The sequence below is a fragment of the Passer domesticus genome, chromosome 9 (genome assembly GCF_036417665.1).
Source record: "Passer domesticus isolate bPasDom1 chromosome 9, bPasDom1.hap1, whole genome shotgun sequence".
NCBI classification, from domain to species: Eukaryota; Metazoa; Chordata; class Aves; order Passeriformes; family Passeridae; genus Passer; species Passer domesticus.
The window spans coordinates 38185985-38206500 of record NC_087482.1 but is presented as its reverse complement, the minus strand read 5'-3'; the positions used below and the strand labels follow the sequence as shown (position 1 = coordinate 38206500).

The 20516-nt window shown below is 46.7% G+C and overlaps 1 long non-coding RNA gene across 1 annotated transcript in view; it reads right to left on the bottom strand.

The window, feature by feature from the left end:
• Positions 1-6209, bottom strand: part of LOC135308123 (uncharacterized) — a 32725-nt gene extending 26516 nt beyond the window's left edge. The window contains exons 1-2 of the long non-coding RNA XR_010368655.1: positions 6092-6209; positions 1377-1620 (exon numbers count right to left, since the gene is read on the bottom strand). This is a non-coding gene — a long non-coding RNA (uncharacterized LOC135308123). The remainder of the gene's footprint in view (positions 1-1376; positions 1621-6091) is intronic.
• Positions 6210-20516: the final 14307 nt, after the last annotated feature.

Here is a 20516-nt window from a genome sequence, read left to right as displayed (position 1 = left end):
AGTGTAGGAGAAAAAGGCAAAATACATCTCTTGCTTTCAGGGATGATTTTTCCTGGAAGAAGTGAAGACAGATGAGCTGCAAGTGCTTGCTATCTGGGAATGAGGATTCACACAGGAAACTCCCACACCTGAAACACAACCTCTGCCAATGCTTGCCAGGAAACCAATTTCACAAGTGGGAGCTAAGGCTGGTCAGCAGTGAGGAATAAGCAACAAGTCAAAGTTCTGCTTATAATGAAACCCAAGGAAAAGACCAGGTACAGCTGCTGTGCCACTGAGCAGGAGCCACCAGCCTTCTTGGAAACAGATTGTTTCATTGTTCAGGAAGATGAAAGCCTTCACTTGGCTGAGAAACAGCATAAAAACAATTCATAAACGAGCGAGACAAAGTGTATTTCTGCATAAGTAGCATTAATAGCCTTTGGAGGGCTCTTCTAATAATTTAGGGTTGCTATGCAACACACAGATCCAAACAGGATTCCAGCAGCAGCAACTGAGCAGATCCTCTGGTGGCTTTCACAGCGCCTGGGGTGAGCCTGCACAGCCACTGCTGGCTGCACCCAGCACGGTGTCCCAGCTGCTCGGTGCCCAGGGAACTGGGGCTAAAAGGCAGCATAAGCATCCCAGCCACTGCTGCTGGTGCTGTTTGGCTTTTGCCTTTTTTCTTTTCTACGTTCTCTGTATTCTTTCCACATATATCTGTAGCTCTGTAGTCTGTTGTATTATTAGTTAGTTTTCCCAGTGCTTTTCCAGGGCTTTTCCTGGGCAGAAAGACAAAACAAATTCAGAGCTCCAAGCCCAGGGGGGCACAAGGCCCCTATCCTTTCTTGGCTCTTCCTGGGATCCAGGGCTGAGAACAACTCCTGGAAATACATTTCATGGACAAAGTACAGCCAGTGCTGAGGGGAGACTCCAGAGAAGGGGCTTGACCTGGGGGGGAATTGCATCACCACTGTCCTCCTAATTGGTGCTTTTTATAATTATTGCTAATTTCCTAAAAGCTATAAAGATGTACTCATCCCAGGAAGGTGTGGGGGGTGCTTTTGTGGACCAAAATTATCTCGAGTTTCATTCCCAGGTTGGGAAAAAGGCAACACTACATATAGCTGTGTTTCCATTCCAGGGAATAATAGAGATTGTGGAAACAGAAACGCCTCTCAGTCCAAACTCGTGCCACATGCAACACTTGTCAACCTGTCAAGATGTTACTTTATATAAATGAGCTTAATTTACATGTTAATAACACTAAAAACCATGGCATGAGAGAGGAGACTGAGGAGAAAGTGGGGAAGCAACTTCCATTTGAAACCTTGTCAGAAATAGGAATTTTGAAATATATCAATGAGCTCAAAATAAAATCCATACATTAAACCTACCTGCATTTCATGTCTGGACTCTCCAGTTGCACACCAGCTTTTCATCTTCTGGAAACCCTTGCAGGTGGCAAGGTTTGGAAAGCTTCAATTGACTGGTTCTATGCAGGCACAGTCCTATGACAACTGGCCTTGGGGTGAATATATGGAGAGAATTGGGAGGAGCAAAGCCAGTCAGCTCTGTGTTTTTGCATGAGAGGAGAGCTGGAGGAGGAGGGAAATCAAATTGCTAATATCCATTCAAAACCTAAAAAAGACAAAAAATAAGTTTGCAGTGCAAATGGCAGCAGCCCAGAGTCTCAGCCAGCCCACATTGCCACAGGTCATTTTGGTTTAGCTGCCCATCCCTGGCACAGCAAAGCCAGCAAAGGTTGCAGGATCAGTCCAACAATTCAGCTTAGTAGACAGCAGAAAACAATATTTTCTTTATTCAATTACTTTGTAATAACAGCCTGTGTCATCATTTCAGCATTTGTGTTTGCCTGAGTGTTTCAGGGCTGAAGCAAAATTAAGGTTTTCATCTGATCCTTTGTACTCGGCCATATCATATCCTTGCAAAAATCCCTCATCAATTCATTTGTACATGAAAGGACAGGTAGAGCATCCTTCCCAAAGGGCCCCTCCTAGCACAGAGGTGACTTGGAAAGTGACAATTAAAAGAGAATTTGCCCAGGACTTGCAGCCCCTGTACAGTTGCACACATTTAGAGAAGTGTGGGCAGAGGCCCCTCTTCTTCCCTCTCCCTTTCCCTGGCCTCATGGTTGTGTTTCCAGAGGTGATGCAGCCCCAGAATGGATCTCCAGAGGTGCTGCTGAGCACAGCCAGGGATGAGGCCCAGTGACCACTTTCCTCTCCCCAGGGCTTATGAGGATGTGTAGATCCATCAGATGTAAAACATTCCACTTTTAGAGCCAACCTTCTGTCCTCCAGTACACATCAGATAAACAAACCCACTGTAGAATGAGTACAACCAGTATGAGGAAAACTCCTGCAGCCAGCAAGTATCTCCTGCATATTTTATCCTATAATCCACTGCACTAATACTTAACCACCACACCAAGCAGGTGGAAGTTTGAGGGCCATTGAGCACTGTGAATTTTCCCAATGCATCACAATTACCAAAACACCTGTGCTAAATAACTTTGCGCTGAGCCACTGTGAAAATTCACAGAGTGCTCAATAGCCCTTGAAATTTCTCATTTCTAACTGGCAGCAGAGTGGCTGGCTGCTCACACATCACACAGCAGCACAGCACACACAGACACTGGATCAGGACCTCGGAAAGGCCCTTTTCTCCTCGGCAGGATGTTTTGCCATCCCTGTGATTTTCAGGCTGCTCCTGCTTTGTCTCTGCAATTACACTCACTTGGAGCTGCTGAACTTCTGTGTGAGCAGACTCTAAACACAGCCAAGCTCCCCAGCTCTCCTGTCCCTCCTCCCCAGCCCAGCACAGCTGCCTGTCTCAGGACTTCCCTTTTCCTCTTGCAGAGCCAGGGCAGATGCCAAGCTAGAGGCTGAAAAATCCTGTGGCCATGACAGACTTAAACCCAGCTCAGGACTGGCCTCTCCATGCTGCCCCTCCCCTTTTCTTGCAGACACCAGAGAGGAATTAAGGGCTCAGCTTCCCTCTGGACACAGCAGCAGCTGAGGACAAGCTCAGCCCTGTCAGGCACAGGGCAGGGCAAGGCTCAGTGGATGGCCAGAAGCTCTGCAGCTGTGGTGGAAGACATGAAAGGCTGCACGAGCCCCTGCTGCACCCAGCTGGAGAAGAGGACAAGAACAAATTGGAGGGGTTGCTGCAGGCAAAAGCAAGAAGAATGGGAGGCTGATAAACCTCCCTTATGGTGGGGAACTACAGATATTGAATCCATTTAGTCCGTCCCTGGGAAGGCTTAGAGGTGACTCGAGAGTGGTCAGCAAATTCCTTCACAGAGAGAGGGGTAAGAAGAAGAGGCTCTTTAATTGGCAGATGAAGGCATCTTGAGCTCCAGTGGCTGGAAACCAAAGGCATTTCTACAGAGAAATAAAATTGTTCTTGGTGCAGAACAACTGAGGTAATTAATTAATCAGTGTAACAATTTTCCTGAGGATGAGACAGATTCTCTGTCACTTCAGCTCTTCAGAATGGGCCTCTGTGGGACAGCTGAACTCCACCTGAGCATCTGGGTTTTCACAACTGGAGGGGCAAGGGGAAGTCTTGCAGGAGAAATTGTTAGTGTGGGCTCTTGGGGGCTCCTTCTGCATCTCATCCTGTGTGCCCAGGGCTCTGCAGTGCAGGGCTGTGTCTCTCTCTGCCCTTGGCTGCTCGAAAGGAGCAGGGCAGCAGAAGAGCATCTGAGCATGGCCCCTCTGTGCCCCAGTGCTGCCATTCCCACTGGGGGCTGTGGGCTGCCCCAGCCACAGCCTGGCTGCTCACCAGGTGCTTCCAGCTCATCTGTGGCACTGCACAACCTCAGCTTCTCTGTAACAGCTCCACCACTTATTTGTAAAATGTTGCCGTGATAATGAAGTTGAATTTCTATAGCAAATCTGTTGATACAAGTACTATAAACCTAATTTTCAGGGTTGCTTAGCTCATTGATAAAAGGTTCACTGAATCTCTAGCAACCTCCAGCTGAAATCCAGATTATTGTTCAAGAGATGACTTTTAGAAGCCTTAGGCTTTTATATTACTTCTTGTATTTTAGAAAAGACATGTTTTGGAGCCCTTGACACAAATAGGAGGTGAAGTTCAATGGTCCCAATTTAAATGTGTTTTAGAGTTAGTGATGTTTAAATATGATTATTCTTGCTACATTAGCATAAGAATGTTGGGACAAAAGCCCAATTTTCTCATGTTGTGTTCTAGTAATTAGACACTTATGATTATAAAATTATACAAATACATCAATTCAGTAATACTGAGTAAAATAATTTAAAAACCCAAACAAACAAAAGAGAAAGGAGCAAATCACATACACACAAACAGATGGGGGGGATTAAAACCTGGCTGGACAGGCACAACATCCCCCTTTCCCTCAGAGATCCACCAAACACAGAATCCTCCAAACAAGGGGCAAAAGAACCACAAACACCAAGCTCTGGAAAAGCAACTTCCTGCTTAATCCCCAATTAATGAGGCTGCCTGGCAGATTCCCATCTCCACAAAAGCAGCTGGAAAATCCCAGGGGCCCTGACTGTCCACTCACAGCGTGCACCAAGGCCCATGAGCTGAACTCCAGATCCCCTGGAGCCCCACTCTGAGCTGGGATTCTGCAGGGCAGCCCAGGCACCCTCAGCCTGCCAGGGCTCAGCAGCCTCTCCCCAGCTGGGCTTTTCCCTGCCTCCCTCTCCTGGGGCCACAGGCACCTCTTGAATATTTTCTTCCTCTCTGCCTCTGACAGCAGGGCTGTGTGACCTCAGTGCTGCTTCATAAGTTGTCAAACTGCCTGGGCAATAAAACAATTTACATTTTCCATGTGTTTTGGTGTATTGCTTGTTAGGTAATAACAAAAAACAAACATTACGTTGCTCTGAGTACATAAAAGGCTTATTTCACTGATTACCCAGGCTCTAATTTTCTTTAAACGACTTTAAATGGGTGGTTTTGGGTGCAATTAGCCATCCAATAATCACAGTATTGCAGCCAACAACCACTGTAGGCTGTCCAGAAGTCTCATGACTTCACTATGATGCACGGAGAAGGACTAATCAAAGTCCCATTATAATTAAACAAATCCAATGGCCTGCTCATTAGGTCAATGTGGACAAAAGTGACTCTCCAATGTCTGTGTTGGAAGGTTCACACAGATGCTGCTCTCTCTGCAGCAAGCAAGAGACCACTCCAAATGTGACTGGAAGGTTGTTTTGCTTTGTAATAGGCACCTGAGTTTTATTTGGCTGCCTTCTTAATGATTCCCCCCTCCTTTCTGATTAGGAGAGCTTTCAGATCTTACACACAGGGCTCTCACACTCTTTGTTCTTCAGGAATTCTTTTCTAATTAAAAAATAAATAAAAACACACCAAAAAAACCCCCTCACATCTGCAAACAGAAATGCAGGAAGACAGCCAAAAATCAGATCCTGAGCATTAACATTTAGCTACGGCTGTATTTCACTGTGGGCCTGTACACATCTTGTACAAAGGCAGAGGCCCTTATGCTCCGTGTCCCCTGGAAGTGGGAAGTACACATGCTCCATTCATAATTAATGGCCCAGCTTTTCCAGAAGCACTAACAACTGCATCTGTTCCTGTCTGCTGAGGGTTTGACCCTCAAGGTTTAGCTTCACCAGACTAATGCTCTGCCTGCAAAGTACCCACCCGGGACACGCTGGAGCCAGGATTCACCACCTGATCCCAGGTGCACCCAGGCCAGCAGCAGACAAAACCCCCTGTCCTCTGAAATCAGTGCTGCCTTTGGCACCCATTTTGAGGGCAGTGAGCTTGGCCCCCAGCACTCAGGTTTCCAAGTGCTTAGGATTGGGACTAAGAGCTCCTGAAGCCCCAAGCAGGCTGAGAGCCCTCAGCAGCCCTGCCAGACTGAATTACCAGGTGATTGCAAGGTTTGCAGTGCCCAGAGGACAGACACACACCCCAGCACTGCAGAGCTGTGCCTGCAGCAGGCAGCCAGCACTTCAGCTCTCAGCAGGGCAGCAGCGATGCTCCTGGCAGGCAGGTGCTGCTGAAAGGCATCAAAAGTCACCTGGAAATGGGCTGATTGGTTTCATTGGCTTCTTACCTGGTCCGTGGAGTGAGATATGCCCTGAGGACATTTGTCCTGCTGAGGTAACCAGAAAGAAAGCCTCACCAAAGCAGGCTCTCAACTGCCAGAGGACTGATTCCAGTGTGTTTTTGATTTTCAAGGGAACACAAATATTTTTTCTAGTGCAGACTTGACCTGAAAACAATTCTCCATTCCTTTTTCTTGTGGCTGTTATTTGTACTTCTCTTCACCCAGTGAGAAAGGCCCCTCTTGTGGCCCCTTGAGAGGCTTCTCCACAAGAAAAATAAAAGTTTGTGCCAACCAGAAGGCATCAGAGGCTCTGGATGTGCCCTAGGAGAGCCCCCATGCCAGTGCCTTCCATAGCTGGTAGCCCAAGTGTTGCATGGCAATATTCTTCACTCACAACAAAGCATTCTGCAGAGGGGAAACCCCTGAAAATAACACCCACAACTGTAGAAATTAAACTTCTTTGTCAAGAAGACCCCCACATGGGTTCAAAATACTTTGGTTGGAAGAATACACCCTGATATACTTGGTCTGTTTTCACCTTGGTGTTGTTTGTTTCTCTCTTGTTTTACATTATTCTTCTGTACTTTGGAGTGATCCATGTAAAAATAAAGGGATAATATTAAGGGAACAAAGCTGGATAAAAACCTTAGAGTACTTGCCAAACTGAAAAAATAAAAGAAAGAAAGAAAAAAGGAAAGAAAACATCAAGCCACGCCAAGCCAAATATCCCTCCACTTTTGTGTGCTTTGTTACATTAAGTTTATTTTATGATTCATTTGTAACAAAGTAGGGTGGATAATGCAGACCTGCACCATAAACCTGTATGTGCATAAGAAATCACTCGGATTGGATAACAAAAACAGAGCCCTCTCATTTGCAAAAGGGGTTGGTGGTCCAAGCCTGAGTGCAGATCTCTCAAGGCCAGTTCCTCAAGCAGTGCTGAACTGGTGGCTCTCACACTGAAGTGGTCACGTCCTCACCAGAGCATTCCAGCCCTGTGCAGACATTCAAGCCTGCCAAGATGTCCTGAAAGCACATCTCAGAGCACAGGATGGATTTGGGGCAGCTGCCTCCAGGTGGATGGCCCAGGAGACACCCACGTGGGGGTGGGCCAAGTGGTCTCCCAGAAAATGATGGGAGATTTCAGCCCTGTCTCAAAAGTCAAGCATGGCAAAGGTCTGCTGAGGTCTGAGTCTGACTCATGAAGCTCAGGGATAATCTTTCAGTTCAGGGTCAGCTCCATCTCCACCAGATCACCCAGGCTCTTTTGGGTGTCAAAGCCCAAGAGCTCCAGGCTTTGCAAACACAAAGCAAAACATCCCCTGACCAAGCTGCTTGTATTTCTGCCTGAATGTGTTGGGTGGACAAATGCAAAGGGGAAGCAAGCAGATGGTGATATCACATAAAACAAAACAGGCTTTGCAGATGAATTTATTGCCCTTCCAACACTAACCCCTTACACTGCAAAATTCCAGCATCTTCCTTTTTCCCTTAACACTCCTAATATTTCACTCACAATTCTATGAGGAGTTGGGTGACAAACATATTAGGCTTTCCTAAAATTCAAGATTTCTACATACTAATCCCTGGCTGTGCCTGTCACTTGTGTCCTTCATCCAGGATCACAAAACACCCCAGGGAAGCAGGGAATAATCCCAGCTCCCCCGCTGCTGCCCACCCTGCTCCCCAGGAGCTGCTCCAGGAACGATACCCACAGTGCTGGAGAGGGCATCTCCCAGGTGACAGCAGCTAGAAATGAGCTGAGCAAGCAGGAGAAAAAGCATCCAGGGCTGGATTGCAGGAAGGCTGCAGGTGTTACAATTATTGTAAGAGTTTGGCAAACCAGGGGAACAGCACACGTTTCTAAAACGACAGCACAGGCTTTTATACTTTCACTGCACAGCTGTGCATCAGCCACTCTCCCAGGCATTTCAAAAGTACACCAGAGCCACACAAAACCTTGGAGGGAAGTTCCAAACACTCCACAAAGTGATAAACGGGATCACAACCTGCTCTGCTCTCTCACACCAACCAGACCAGCTCCTGAGGATGGGAATGTGTGGCACAGTGAGAGGTGACTCGGGGGGATGCTTCATGGTGCTGTGGCTGCTACAGACAGGGGAACCTGTCCCTGCTGGATACTTTCAGCCTTTGGCTTGGTGAATCCTTCCCAGCTATGCAGGAAATAAAACCAGAGCATTCATTTTGTGCCTTTTGCAAACTAGCCCTGAGGGAAGAAGTAGCCAACAGGAAAGGTTTCCATTTCTGCCAGCTCCAAATCCCTATCTTCCTTTTTTGTTTGTTGTTTCCCCTAATTTTCAAACACTTGCCAATTTTCCCAAAACTTCTGTGTAAGAATATAGATTATTTTCTGCTATAAGATCCCAGCAATAAAGGAACATTTATTAGAGCAATATTTCCCCATCTCTGCTGAAGCAGAATTTCTTCTTTGGAAGGGGAACCCAAGCAAGTTTACCAGCTTTTGCTTTTCTGTGCATCCTGTAAACACACATTACCATTTCCTGCTCACCAATCCTGCAAAGGGGCACTTACAGTGCATTCAGAATGGTTTTCTCCCTTACCAGCTCCCTGTGGTCCCATCCAGCTTCTGATCTGAAGGGCAATCAATACAGAAGCCCTGCCATCCGCCGAGGTTCCCAGCGCGAGCAGCGAACCCCAACGTGCTGGTTTATTACCCAACAGCAGCAGCTGGCCTTGGCACTGCCACTGCTGGGTTTAGATGTTTGTGTTTGAGTAACAAGGCAGTGAGGGCTGGGGAAGTCAGCAGGGCTGCTCCGTGCCAAACCACACAGATTCACTCACCAAGCTCTGCAGCTCCATCCCAGGGCGCTTTCGCCAACTGGTTGCATGGGGGTGGATGTCCATGTCATCATTTTAATTGCTCAAAACAGCAAATGGGTGAATTTCTGGCTTGTCAAGGACATTGTACAGAAAAGAGACATTATTAATCTCTCCAAATCCTAGCTGGTGAGCGGGGCCTTAAAACAGCTGAACAGCAAAGCAAACACACTCGGCAAGCGGGCAGCCTGCCACGGTGAGGGACAGCATGGACCAGGGCTCGAGGGGAAGGTGCTGCTGGCTGGTGAGCTCTTCTCCAGCTGCTAATAAATAATGCTAAAAAGCCTGGCAGGAGGCAGCATAAACAGAAGGTGCTGCTCCATCTCATATAGTTTTCAGAAAGAGGGATATATTTTCTTGAGGCACCACAAATGTACTTTATGCACTCCTGAACTGGCAGTGCCAGCAGCTGCTCGTGCCAGTGGGGTGGTGCCAGGGCCTGGCCTGCAGGAGGCAAAGGCATGCCCTGATGCTACCAGTGAAAAGAGCTGCTTGGCTGGCCCAGAACTGGCCTGAGGAGACTGTGCAGACAGCGGGGGCTGTGCAAACAAGCTCTGTCTGCCTCTCCCACAGCCACTGGGATTTGTGCTCTGCGGCATATCTGTGCTGACATGCTGGCTGTGGGAAAGGAGCAGGATGTGATAGGAATAGCTGGTTTGCAGTTAGCTGAAAAGAGAATCCCATCCTGCCCCACTGAAGTTTTTAAGTGCATTTTAAATTAATATCAAACTAATTCTCCAAAGGTTTTGACAGGAGGGGGCTGTCCTTGCAGGGAAGCACTGATCACCCATGGAGGATTTATTCCTCTTACCTCTCTTCTGGGGTCACCAAGCCCCAGTCACCACAGAGAACACACCTGCACAGGAGAGCAGCTCAGTCCAGGGTTCCTCATCACACAAAGGAAGGTTCCAGGTTGGAAGAATCAGTTTAGTTAAGTTAGTTTAATTGCATTCAGTTTCGTTTATTTGGGTTTTTGTTTACCCAATACACCCACTGGTGGAGGAAGGGGTGGGAGCCCCTGAGAGACACAGTGTCCCCATTTTCTCCACCTGCCCTCATGTCACCATTTTCATTTTCCCTGCCTTTAACTCACTCAGCTCAGCCAGTGAGGCTCACCTTGCTGCACATCCACTGCTGGACCCCAGCTGCTCTCCTGCTCCCTTTGTCCATCACAAAACCTCCCAGTCAGTCATGCCACTCCCCCAAAGCAGTGACTTTTGAACTTAAAATCAGATGCTCAGCAAAAGCAGCAGCATGTTCAGGCTCCAGCCAGCACAGCCCAGCACCTCAGAAGTGATGAGCAGAATCTGCTCCAGCAGGCAGCCAAACCAAACAGCTGCCAATTGCAGAGTCCTTCCCCACAGAGGTTCTAACCTGTGCTTAGGTATTTCAGGAGCACAGAGCTCCAACCAGCACAGAGAAGGAAGCACATCACAGGGCCAAACCTCTCCCAGACAGCACACTGCCTTCTGTTAATGGTCTTAAATCCTTCTTTAACCACAGAAGTGCAAGAAGCAGATTTGGAAATAAAGGATGATAGTGGTCACTCAGCAGGGGATGGCATTATCCTAGGTGTGCCTCCCCCAGGAGGGCAGCAGAGATCATTAGAGGAATTGCTTGTCCTTATTTAAGCCTCCCCAACTCTACCTGGAGCCCAGCTGACCTGCTGTTATCTGGTGGGTAAGCACAGATACAAGAGACTCATTACTCTAAGCTAAGGCATTGCAGGTCACTGTGCCGCCTAAGAAGTAAAAAAGATAAAAGATTCCCAATTTTCCTGCTTCCTGAGAGCAGCAGCCATTTTGCACCTCCATAAAGCAGGTCTCATCTGAGCAATTTGGCCTATACAATAAGTAGCCAGCACTAACTAGCTGCCAGCTGAACACTAGCAAAAATGTTATATTCCTTCTTCAGTCCTATTTTTAAGCGCTGACATTAAAAGAAAAGACACAAGGGAATTAAATCTGTGGGAAGTCTTTAAGAGAGAACACATTTCTTCCACCTGCACTTTGCAGATAACACCCTACATTTCCAGCTTTTCTGATTTATTCCTACTCATTTTTCTCTTCTCCTACCCACCCAATGAGTGGGATATTAGCAGACTAGGCAGAGCTGCAGACACCTCTCACAGGTAGACAGATCATCCTACAGCTGCCTTCCAGCTCACCCCCACAGTTCTACATCCCTCTCTTAAGTAGCAAAGTTCTTCCTCCTACTGAGCCCTCAGGTGATGCACTCCCCACCTGATCTGTCTGTATTAACAACTTGGCTACTTCTAATAGATGTTGGGTTTGGTTTGGTTTGCTTTGGTTTGGTTTTCCAGGTGAGTATTCAAATTGGCAGCTGGAGCCAAGAAACAGTCTCAGAAAATTTGGTGGCAAATGGGCACAGAGGAGGAAATTAAACTAAAGGATGTCCTGGCAGACTGGAGACATGCAGGAGAGCCAGGCAGTCCCATCAAAGCCACTGCTGCCAGGCAAAGACCTGTCTGGAGGAGGAGAGAGATGGCTCCAACTTTCATGCAGGAAAGTCAGCTGAAAGGAAGAGCAGCTGCTCTCCTTAGGTAATGCTTTAAATGGGGAGATTTTCAAGACCTTCTAACAATTTCTGTGCTTTATGACTGTGCTTTACAGTATTTTTGCTTGAGACAAAGCTGATGCTCCAGGCCAAACGCTGCTGCCAGGAAGTGACAGCTCCTCAGGGATTTCATCTGGCTGTTTGCCCAGGCCCTTCCACAAGTCCCTCAGCAGGGCATCTCCCTCTCTCAGAGCCCAAGAGTCACAGGCTTGATTAGGCCTGGCAATTCCTACCAAACTGGACCAGGAGAGACAAGAACCCTGGATCCAGAGGGTGCATAGCAAAGCCTAGACATGGAGTTTGGGCCAAATCACACCAGGGGTTTGCAGGGTGACTCAGCTTGAGTCTCTCTGTCCAAGCTAGTGTTGAGGCATGCTAACAGGCATTTCACAAGATCTCCCAAATTACAAAGTTAGTTAGGATGACCGGCAAGGTGGCCCCTACTCCCAGGATTGTCCTCCTCATTCACAAAGCCCGTGACACAATTCTTCTTCCTTCAGTGCATTGCAGCAAAGCAAAAGTTGAAGCACAACTGAGAAGCCGCTGCAATGAGGGTCTGCATCTGCTCCTGTAAGGCTTGGGTTGAGACCAGAGCCTCCAAACCTGAACTTCCCAGACCTCTCTCCATGCAGCACCTGAAACTCTGGCCATGGCTGAACCTGGTGGCAGGACAAAGGGCTCCTGCTGGCAGCAGGGCTGGCCCCTCTGCTGTGCAGCAGGTTAAATAAATGCCTCAGTGCCATGCTGTGAAAAGCCTCAAGCCCCAATGGCTTCCTCTGCTGCTGTAATAGCCTCAACTCCCCAACTATTATTAAGCCCAAGCCACACGGATCCAAGTCTTTGCTGAACAGAGCCCTAAACAAGTAAATCAATCATCCTCCAGCAGATGATCTGTCCCCGCCTGCTGCGCCGCCATCCGCGCTCCCCCGGCCTCTCAGACAGCTCACGCTGGCATTCAGCGGGCACTGCAGATGGAGCTGCTGCCTGGGGTGTCCCAGAGGGCTCTGCAGGCAGCACCCCTCAGTGCCACACCCCAGCAGGAGCCTGGGGCCTGTGGCCTCACACTGTGCTAATGACCAGGACAAATCTCCGAGCCGCTCCAGGGCCCCGCGTGGTGCAGGCGGTGATGTGCTGTGACAGGGCAGCATTTGTCATCCTCAGCCCACAAATGCCAGCCACATCCCTCAGCCCTCCATCCCCTGCCTGCGGTGCAGCTGTGAGAGGGAAGAGTAGCCCTCCATCCCCTGCACTGCCCCAACCTCCTCCCTGTGCTGAACTGAGAGAAAAACCTCAGTGCTGGTGCTCAGCACCCTGCTCCACTGCAGGGGACCTCTGTGGAGACCAGGCTGCCTTGTAGGAATACTTCATCCACAATTCATGGGTTGCAGAAAACCACTGTAAAGAACTAAGCTACATGCATGGAAATGCCAGTATTCCTCCCCCTTTCCCATACATGAATTTCAAATACCTCTGCATCCAAAGGGACCTCAGCATCCAAACAGTCAGGTGGAGTGAGAGCTGTCTGCTATTAGCAGCAGGGACTTGTCTGTGCTAGGAAAGTTGAGAGGCACTGAAAGCAAAGGCACAGCATTGCCACTGCAAAGTCCATCCCATTCTATGTGCAACCCAAATTCATGCTCTGAAGTGCACCAGGTTTGCTAGGGGAGGGAGAATTGTGCCAGGGGCTATCTCAGATTATGAGCTGGAAGCCTGCAACTATGCACTGGCAGAGCATTAACTTCCCTATTATATTAGGATCTAACCCTAACCCTTAAAAATTCTCCTGGCCCCTGATAAGACAGTGTATGTGACTTTCTTCTTTGCCTCACTCTCCCTCACCCTACACACTCAGTATCAGCTTTAGCACTGTGGCCACAACCACTTTATGTCTTTGTATTAACTAGTAAGTTATAAGTTTTCCTCTCCATGAGCTTATAGGAGTCTGGATCTCCCAGTGTTTCCCAGGCAGAGAGGAACACACAGTACTCTGCAGGAGGGGGAGGAATACCTGGCTGCTTGGCTGAGCTCCCACTGCTCCACTGGACACAGCAAGGAACAGTCCAGGGAGCTGTGTTTTGTGACTTCTTTCTAATGAGGTCAGGCATCATGGTATTTTAGCTGGATTAAGGGTCTGCAATCACATGCCTGGTCTTTGGTTTCCATGAGCTGCTTTCTGCTGTGTAGGGCCTGAGGCTGAATCAGTCACTGCTGTACTGCAGCTTCACCTTTCATGCAATTAGCTCAGCATTTCTGGAGCAGCACCGTGGCCTCAGCAGCGTGAGGTCTTCACACAAATCATTAGCGGGACTCAGCTCTGCAGGGCTGGGTGACAGGAACCCACCACTTTGGGCTGCCCAGGGTCCTGGCCCTGAGAGCTGCAGGGAAGTGCAGGACTCCTGCTGCCTTTGGGGAGCTGGGCTGCACCTCAGCCAGAGTCTCCAGGAGGGTTTCAATGCCAGAGGCTGAGAGACCACCCTGATTTTTGGGAAATCTCCCCCAAAAATGAGAGGAGGCTGCTGTGGGAGGTCTGGGGGCACTCTCACACTGCAGAACAGAGTGTTCCATTTCTCCCTGCCCCACAAAGGTTTCTGCCCCAGGGTGAACCTCAGTCACAAGCAAAAAAGAAACACGAAGCCTGCACATTCAGGAGGGGAAGGGTAACAGGACAGTTCAGGTCAATGCAAGATTGGAGATGGTGTGAGCAGCACCCTCCAAGGAGAGATTTAAGAGGCAAACTGCAAACACCCAGGAGCAACTTGAGCGTCCTCTCCCAGACAGCTCAGTCCAAGAGGGCAGTGACCATTCCTTAAGGTCCCTGAAAGAATCAAATTTGGGAGGGGCAGGCAGAAAACTGCTGATGAAAAAGGCACGACACACTTGAGGGGTGAAGGCAGGCCCAGCACCAAGGGCAGCTCTCATCTCCTCGCCCTCCCCACTGCTCCCCTGGCAAAACTCCGTGGCAAAGCACGCTGTGAAATGCAGTATTCTGTGTAGTGTTTTAGAATCAAGACCAAAACAGCTTTCACGGAGGAAATCTGAGTTAAAAGTAAGAGATAACTCAAAGGATGACACATCCTTAGTGCCTGCTGAGGAAGTCCAAGGGGAGCCCAGCCCAGAGCTCTCTGCATACGGAATTGCGCTGAGCTGCTCTCCCGGCACTGCCTGGGCACAAACACACTCCACATCACAGCAGCACCTTAAGGCAAGAGCTTTGAAAATCCAGAATTAGATGTTGCTATTAGACATTACAAGAGAAGAAATGCTGGCTTTTCGTGTTGCTTCCATCCTGAGACTGGTTTGCACAGATAGGAAGAAGCACTGTGTTTGTTTGCATTACTCACCAGGAGTGAAGGCATCAGGAGCACCCATCGATAGCACAGCTCTCTCTTTCGTGGACATGCATCAGCCTCTGCTGAACTCCAGCAGCAAAACTCACCGGCAGCATCTGGCTAGAGCTAGTGCATGTTGTATATAGACTGTAAGAGCTTGATCCAGTTCATTTTCAGAGGAAGAAATTAAAAATCTGAGTTGTAGAGCAATTTGTGTTAGTAGACAAGAACCAGCTCTCCATATCTAGCTGGAACTGTCCTGACTGTGCACCTCTGTCCCAAGCAGGAGAACCCCCATAGCTGGTACCCTGTTAGTAATAGCAAAAACCAGAGCATTGTTCCAGGAGATAAATCCATGTTTACTCCATGAAGGTGGGACATGGAAACAATTTTTAATCCCAACATTATTATTTGCAAATACATGACCTGCTGGCAGATTATTCCACAGCCACTGGGCAGTGCCCTTCTCCATAAATGATCATGAAAGAAAGGCTGAAACAAAGGTAGTGATCAGCCCAAAATCAGAGTGTTCATACATCCACTCATTTACATATCACACTAGAGGTAAAAGTAGTGCCTTATAGAACAATGCCAGAAAAACTAAGTTAAACAATGTCAGAAAAAGAAAGTTAAACAGTAGAAAGGAAAATCACTGACTCCTATGTCAAATTATCAGACTGCCAAGGCATAAAACCTTGTCATCTATCATTCATGCACTAAATACAGCAGTCTCACTTCTGCAGCCTCTTCCTTCCTTCCTTCCTTGGATCTCAACACTGTTTGCAAACATAAATGAATAAACCCTCTCACCTCCCATGAAGCAGGTAATTTGTTTTTATTAATACATAAATGATAGAGGAAATTAATTAAGGAACAGAAAGGGCAAGAGGCCCAAGATCACACAGCAAGAGCACTTTAATCACTGCATTCTGGCCACTTAAGAGTAGTGCTTGCATGTCAATGCCTTCCTGTAGGCAGCAAGCATTTCCAACAGACCACCTTTCCTCACACTAAGGCCTCCCCCAGTCCTGGCTAGCATTCCAACTTTGCAACATCAGGGACATGGAGTTTTTCTTCACATTCACACCACACCTCTGTCCCCTGGTTTAATTATTATTTATGTTGAATATAAATAGCACAGGAGATGATCCTAAGATGAATAATGTAAAGGCAACAAGAGACAGAAAAACTGCTCCAGTCAGCTCATATCCTACCTGCTTTATATTAAACACATCTGAGCACTGGGTCTCTGCACACTAGAGGAGGATGGGTGAGTTTGAGGGCCATTGCACAGTATGAACTTTCCCAATGTATCACAGTTACAGAACCTCCCATGCCAAATAACTTTGTGCTGATCCCCAGTGAAAATTCACAGTGTTCAACAGCCCTTGAAATTTCTAATTTGTGAGTCCCCACAGAGGAGTGGTGCAGGGGGTGCATTTCTTGCTGCATACCCTGCCTTGGGCAGGGGATCAGGCACTCCTTGGAGCCTGACTGCACTGCCCAAAATCTGTGCTCCTATTTTAATTAATAAGCAATGTATATCTATCTGCTTCCCCATTTGCATCTAGTGCTGTTAATGACAAGAAAATACATCTTTTTAAAATGCTAACCTAGTAAGAGGTATTAGGAAAAGCGAAAGCTATTACATGTGCAAATTTCAGAGCAATTAGTCACGGAGGCAGAAGCACAGACAGGAGATTAGTTCTCAAGTCCTCATTCCCATCTGCTTCCCCACTGGAGCCAGCAGTTTTGTGCAGACCCAGGAGGTGAAGGCCACGCTCAGCCCCACCAGCACGTGTCAAACCAATTTCCCTGCACCCACCTTGCTGTCAGCAGGAGCAATGCCCTGCAGTCAGCATCTCCCACAGCTCGGCAGGGCTCAGGGCTGGGTGCAGGCTGCCAGGGGCTGGCCAAGGGCAGGGCTCAGAGGAGGCTCACATCTAAAGAAACAGCTTTCTTTCTCCATTTCCCTGCAGCCAACATGATCCTGCTGAAGGAAAAAAACCACTAAGTGCATGTAGAAAGAGAACACAAATAGCTAAATTCTGTTCATGTGAAGATTTCTTCCCCTGACAGTGCTATTCTAGATGCATCACTGCATATTTGCAGTGGAAGATGGAAATACTTCTAACATTAAAGATAGTGACATTCTCAATTTATCTCACTTGTGGAAAGGTGTGTGTGGGAGTGTGAGTGACTCTTAGGAATATGTCCTAAGTAGTTTGATGAAGAATAGTACACATTTCTCCTAGGATTTTTTTTAATAAAGCTCAAAATTGTAGTAGAAGATTCTAGGCAAGAGTTTAGAAAAAAAAAAACAGCTTTGGGAAATAAATCTCATATTGTGCTCCTTCTTGTAGGATTTTTGAGTCCTCTATCTCTCTATATAAAAATACATTAAATTATTAAAAAATGGAAGCTAAATTATTCTTACTCTACAACACTTTTGAGCACTTGATTGCTCCCAGTTTTTAACAAATCTGTGGCTAGGGTTGTGTTGTGGCAAGGAAAACCTTGTGCCTGAACAGGCAGTGTTTGTTGCAGACCTGTACCACCAAACTGCTCCTAAAAAAAACCCCAAAAAAACAACAACAGAGAGAGAGAAAGAAAATAAAAAGGATCTGGTTTTCAGCATCAGAATGGCCTCTTGCTGCTGTCAGTTCCCCAGAGATGTGGGGAATTTTAACCCCTTTGAGCAGCAGCAGCCACCCCTGCCTGAGCTCTTCACCCTGACCCTCATCTCCCCCCAGCTGGGGCAGCCCAGCCCAGCCCTGCCCTGTCACCATCCAGAGCTGGCAGGGACACCCCGAGAGCAGGGCAGGCTCCCAGCTCAGCCTCAGCATGTCCAGAAGTGCCTCCCCACACCCCCAAAGCTTCTCCAGTTCCTCACAGGAAATTGCAGAGTAAAAAGTGCAGCGGGGCACAGATGGGGCTCCAGATCCGCCCCCCAATACAAGAGCTACAAATAGTCTATTTTCCTCTGGCTGACAATACATTAGCAGACACATTTCTGTTGCTCATGGATGTTCACAGAAGGCCTAAACATAGCCTAGTATTGTCAACAGAAAATGCAATTCAATTCCCTAAAAATATCAGGAGCACAGGCTATGAAGAGTTTGTTTTCCCCCAGTAATGCACTTTTTCATTATTGCCCTGGATTAAAATTAAATTGCTAACATAAGGACAAGCAGATGAATCTGTGGTTATGATAGCATAGAAAAATGTCAATACAATGCTTGTACACTGTATGCTCCTTCAGTATTTAAAGATTCTTATCTCCAGAATATTATAAACTGAAACACATTGTGAGGATCTCATGCTATTAAATCAAGCAGTGCTGCTCATATTGCTTCACTTTGCCATCAGCCAGGCAGTGCATCACCTTTGTGAAGAAAATTTCAAGACTGTTTTCTGGGTCTCCTGCAGCATTTTCATTGCTCAGAAGCAGAACAGGACTGTGTTTTCATGCATGCAAATCTGACTGTAACATTGGTAAAATAAAACTCCTAAAATTTGATATTGACCCTATCAAAACAAGCCCTGGCTCACAGCATCTTTGTAGTTGGGACAATGAGCTGCCAATTTTCGGTGACATTTAATAATACAATGATTTAAGGAGTCAAATGAATGTATAAATGAGTATAATTTCTAATTCCACATAAAAACAAAAAAAGCAATATAGAAACAAACTGCCATTTCAGAAAAAGACACATTAATACATGCTGTACACAGACAACCTTGTCTCTGAAAATGTCTTTTCTCTTTCCAGGGTAGCAGCACACAGAGGTGGAGGCTGCAGCCAAATGCCACAAAACTGGATTGAATCTCATTGCTCCACACATTCCCCCACACCAGGAGCTGGTCCTGACAGCTCCAGCTTCACCCTGGAAAAGTTCCCTTACAAACCCTGCTTCTCCCAGTGTCAGTATTCTCCTTGGATTTCCTTTTCAGCTGCTGAAGGGTGATTTAAGTTGCAAAATACATCATTTCACACGTTTCCAAGTAGTTTCATCACTAAGCCCTATGTAAATACATGGGACCAAGGACTGACAGAAGAAGGTTGCCAAAACCAATCATTTTGAACCAACTATTTGGGAAACACTTCTGACTGGTAATTTAATTTTTTCTTAGCAGCTGTATTTTACAAGGGTTATTCCCAGGATTCTGCACAAATGGACTCTCCCCATGAGACCAGTGGCTGGTATGGACACTTGGCAGTCCCAGAGAGAGAACTACCACGAGAGCAGGATTAAAGCATGTGGAGCTGCATGAAATCAGGCCGTGGAGTGTCTGAGTTCAGTGCAAACTGCATCTTGCACATGCTGCAGGCAGCCCTGCTGGCTCCTGGGCTCTCTTAGGAGATCAGACAGGAAACCATGGCTTTGTTCTAGGAAAGGCATAAAGGCCTTCAGAAGTCACATTACCAAAGAACTCTGCAGGCACGGGCCAGAGTGCAACATTTTGTTATGTAGTCTCACCTTGCTGGAAACACACTGTCAGCTTCTAAGGAAAAAGAATGAGGATTGGATTTATTTCTGTAAACCAAATCCTTTCTTGCTTTACTTGCTGGCCAACTGTTGAGGCTCGTGCTTCTTTATATTGTTGTTTGGAAAATATTAGTCTAAAATAATATGGACAAAAAAACTATCACTGGTTATTGTTGGAGTCTCAGAGGAACACAAAATGGCAAAAAAAAAAATTCTGGACAACTTCTGCTCTCCTGTAATGAAAAAAGTAAATGGAAGTTTCAAAGTGACACCTCCATCTAGTAGAATTAAGGAATTGACTTCTCCTATCTTGAGTCAGAGCACTGCAAAAAAATTCTGACAACCTCAGTTTAGAAACCTGTCATAGGGAAAGCAGGTAATTCATTCCTCAGTGCAGCCCTTTAATGTATAAGAAAGTATACTTTGCAAACTAATATACCTACTGAATTTTACTCTATATTATTTTTGTCTCACTTTTCACTTCCATGCTTTCACTAATTGAGCTTCTGTCTTTTGTTATTTGTACAACAATATCTCAGGGGATCCTCTTGTTCCCTTTATAAAAATCTAGTTAAAGTGCTTCCGTTATATAACCATGTCTTTTTATTAACTTGTATTAGTGGGTGTACTTTAGCTGCATAGCTGGAACATTTAAACATACTGGAGAGGATGCAGAGTATATAGAAAGCTTGGATGGTGTTTACATAGCCTTCCCACGCATTTTGGCAAAACTGTATTGCTCCAAGTCCTGTGACATGCTAAACAAAAACAAATTTGAGCACCAACAAGGGCAAACCTCAAGAGCAGAAACACATAATATGTGAATACAAGTGTTATTTACCATAAATCATATGGCTGAGAGCTTTAAAAGAGGCTCTTTTCCTATAGGATCTTGGTGTTACTGAAAGGAGTCGCCCTTCAGGATGTGATACTCCCCACAGGAGAGCTGAACATTAGTGCTCCACAATTATGTTTCATGAGACCTCACCATATGCCACACACAAAACTCATGTAGTGTAGCAATCAAGGCTCTATCCTACAAGCAGCTATGAGAAAGCTCAGCCATATTCATGCAAGGAGATAAAAAAAAAAAAGTAAAACTAATTATTGAAATTTATGGGTTCGGGTATTTACATAATTATTACAATTAACAAGGTGTTTATCTCTATTTTTATT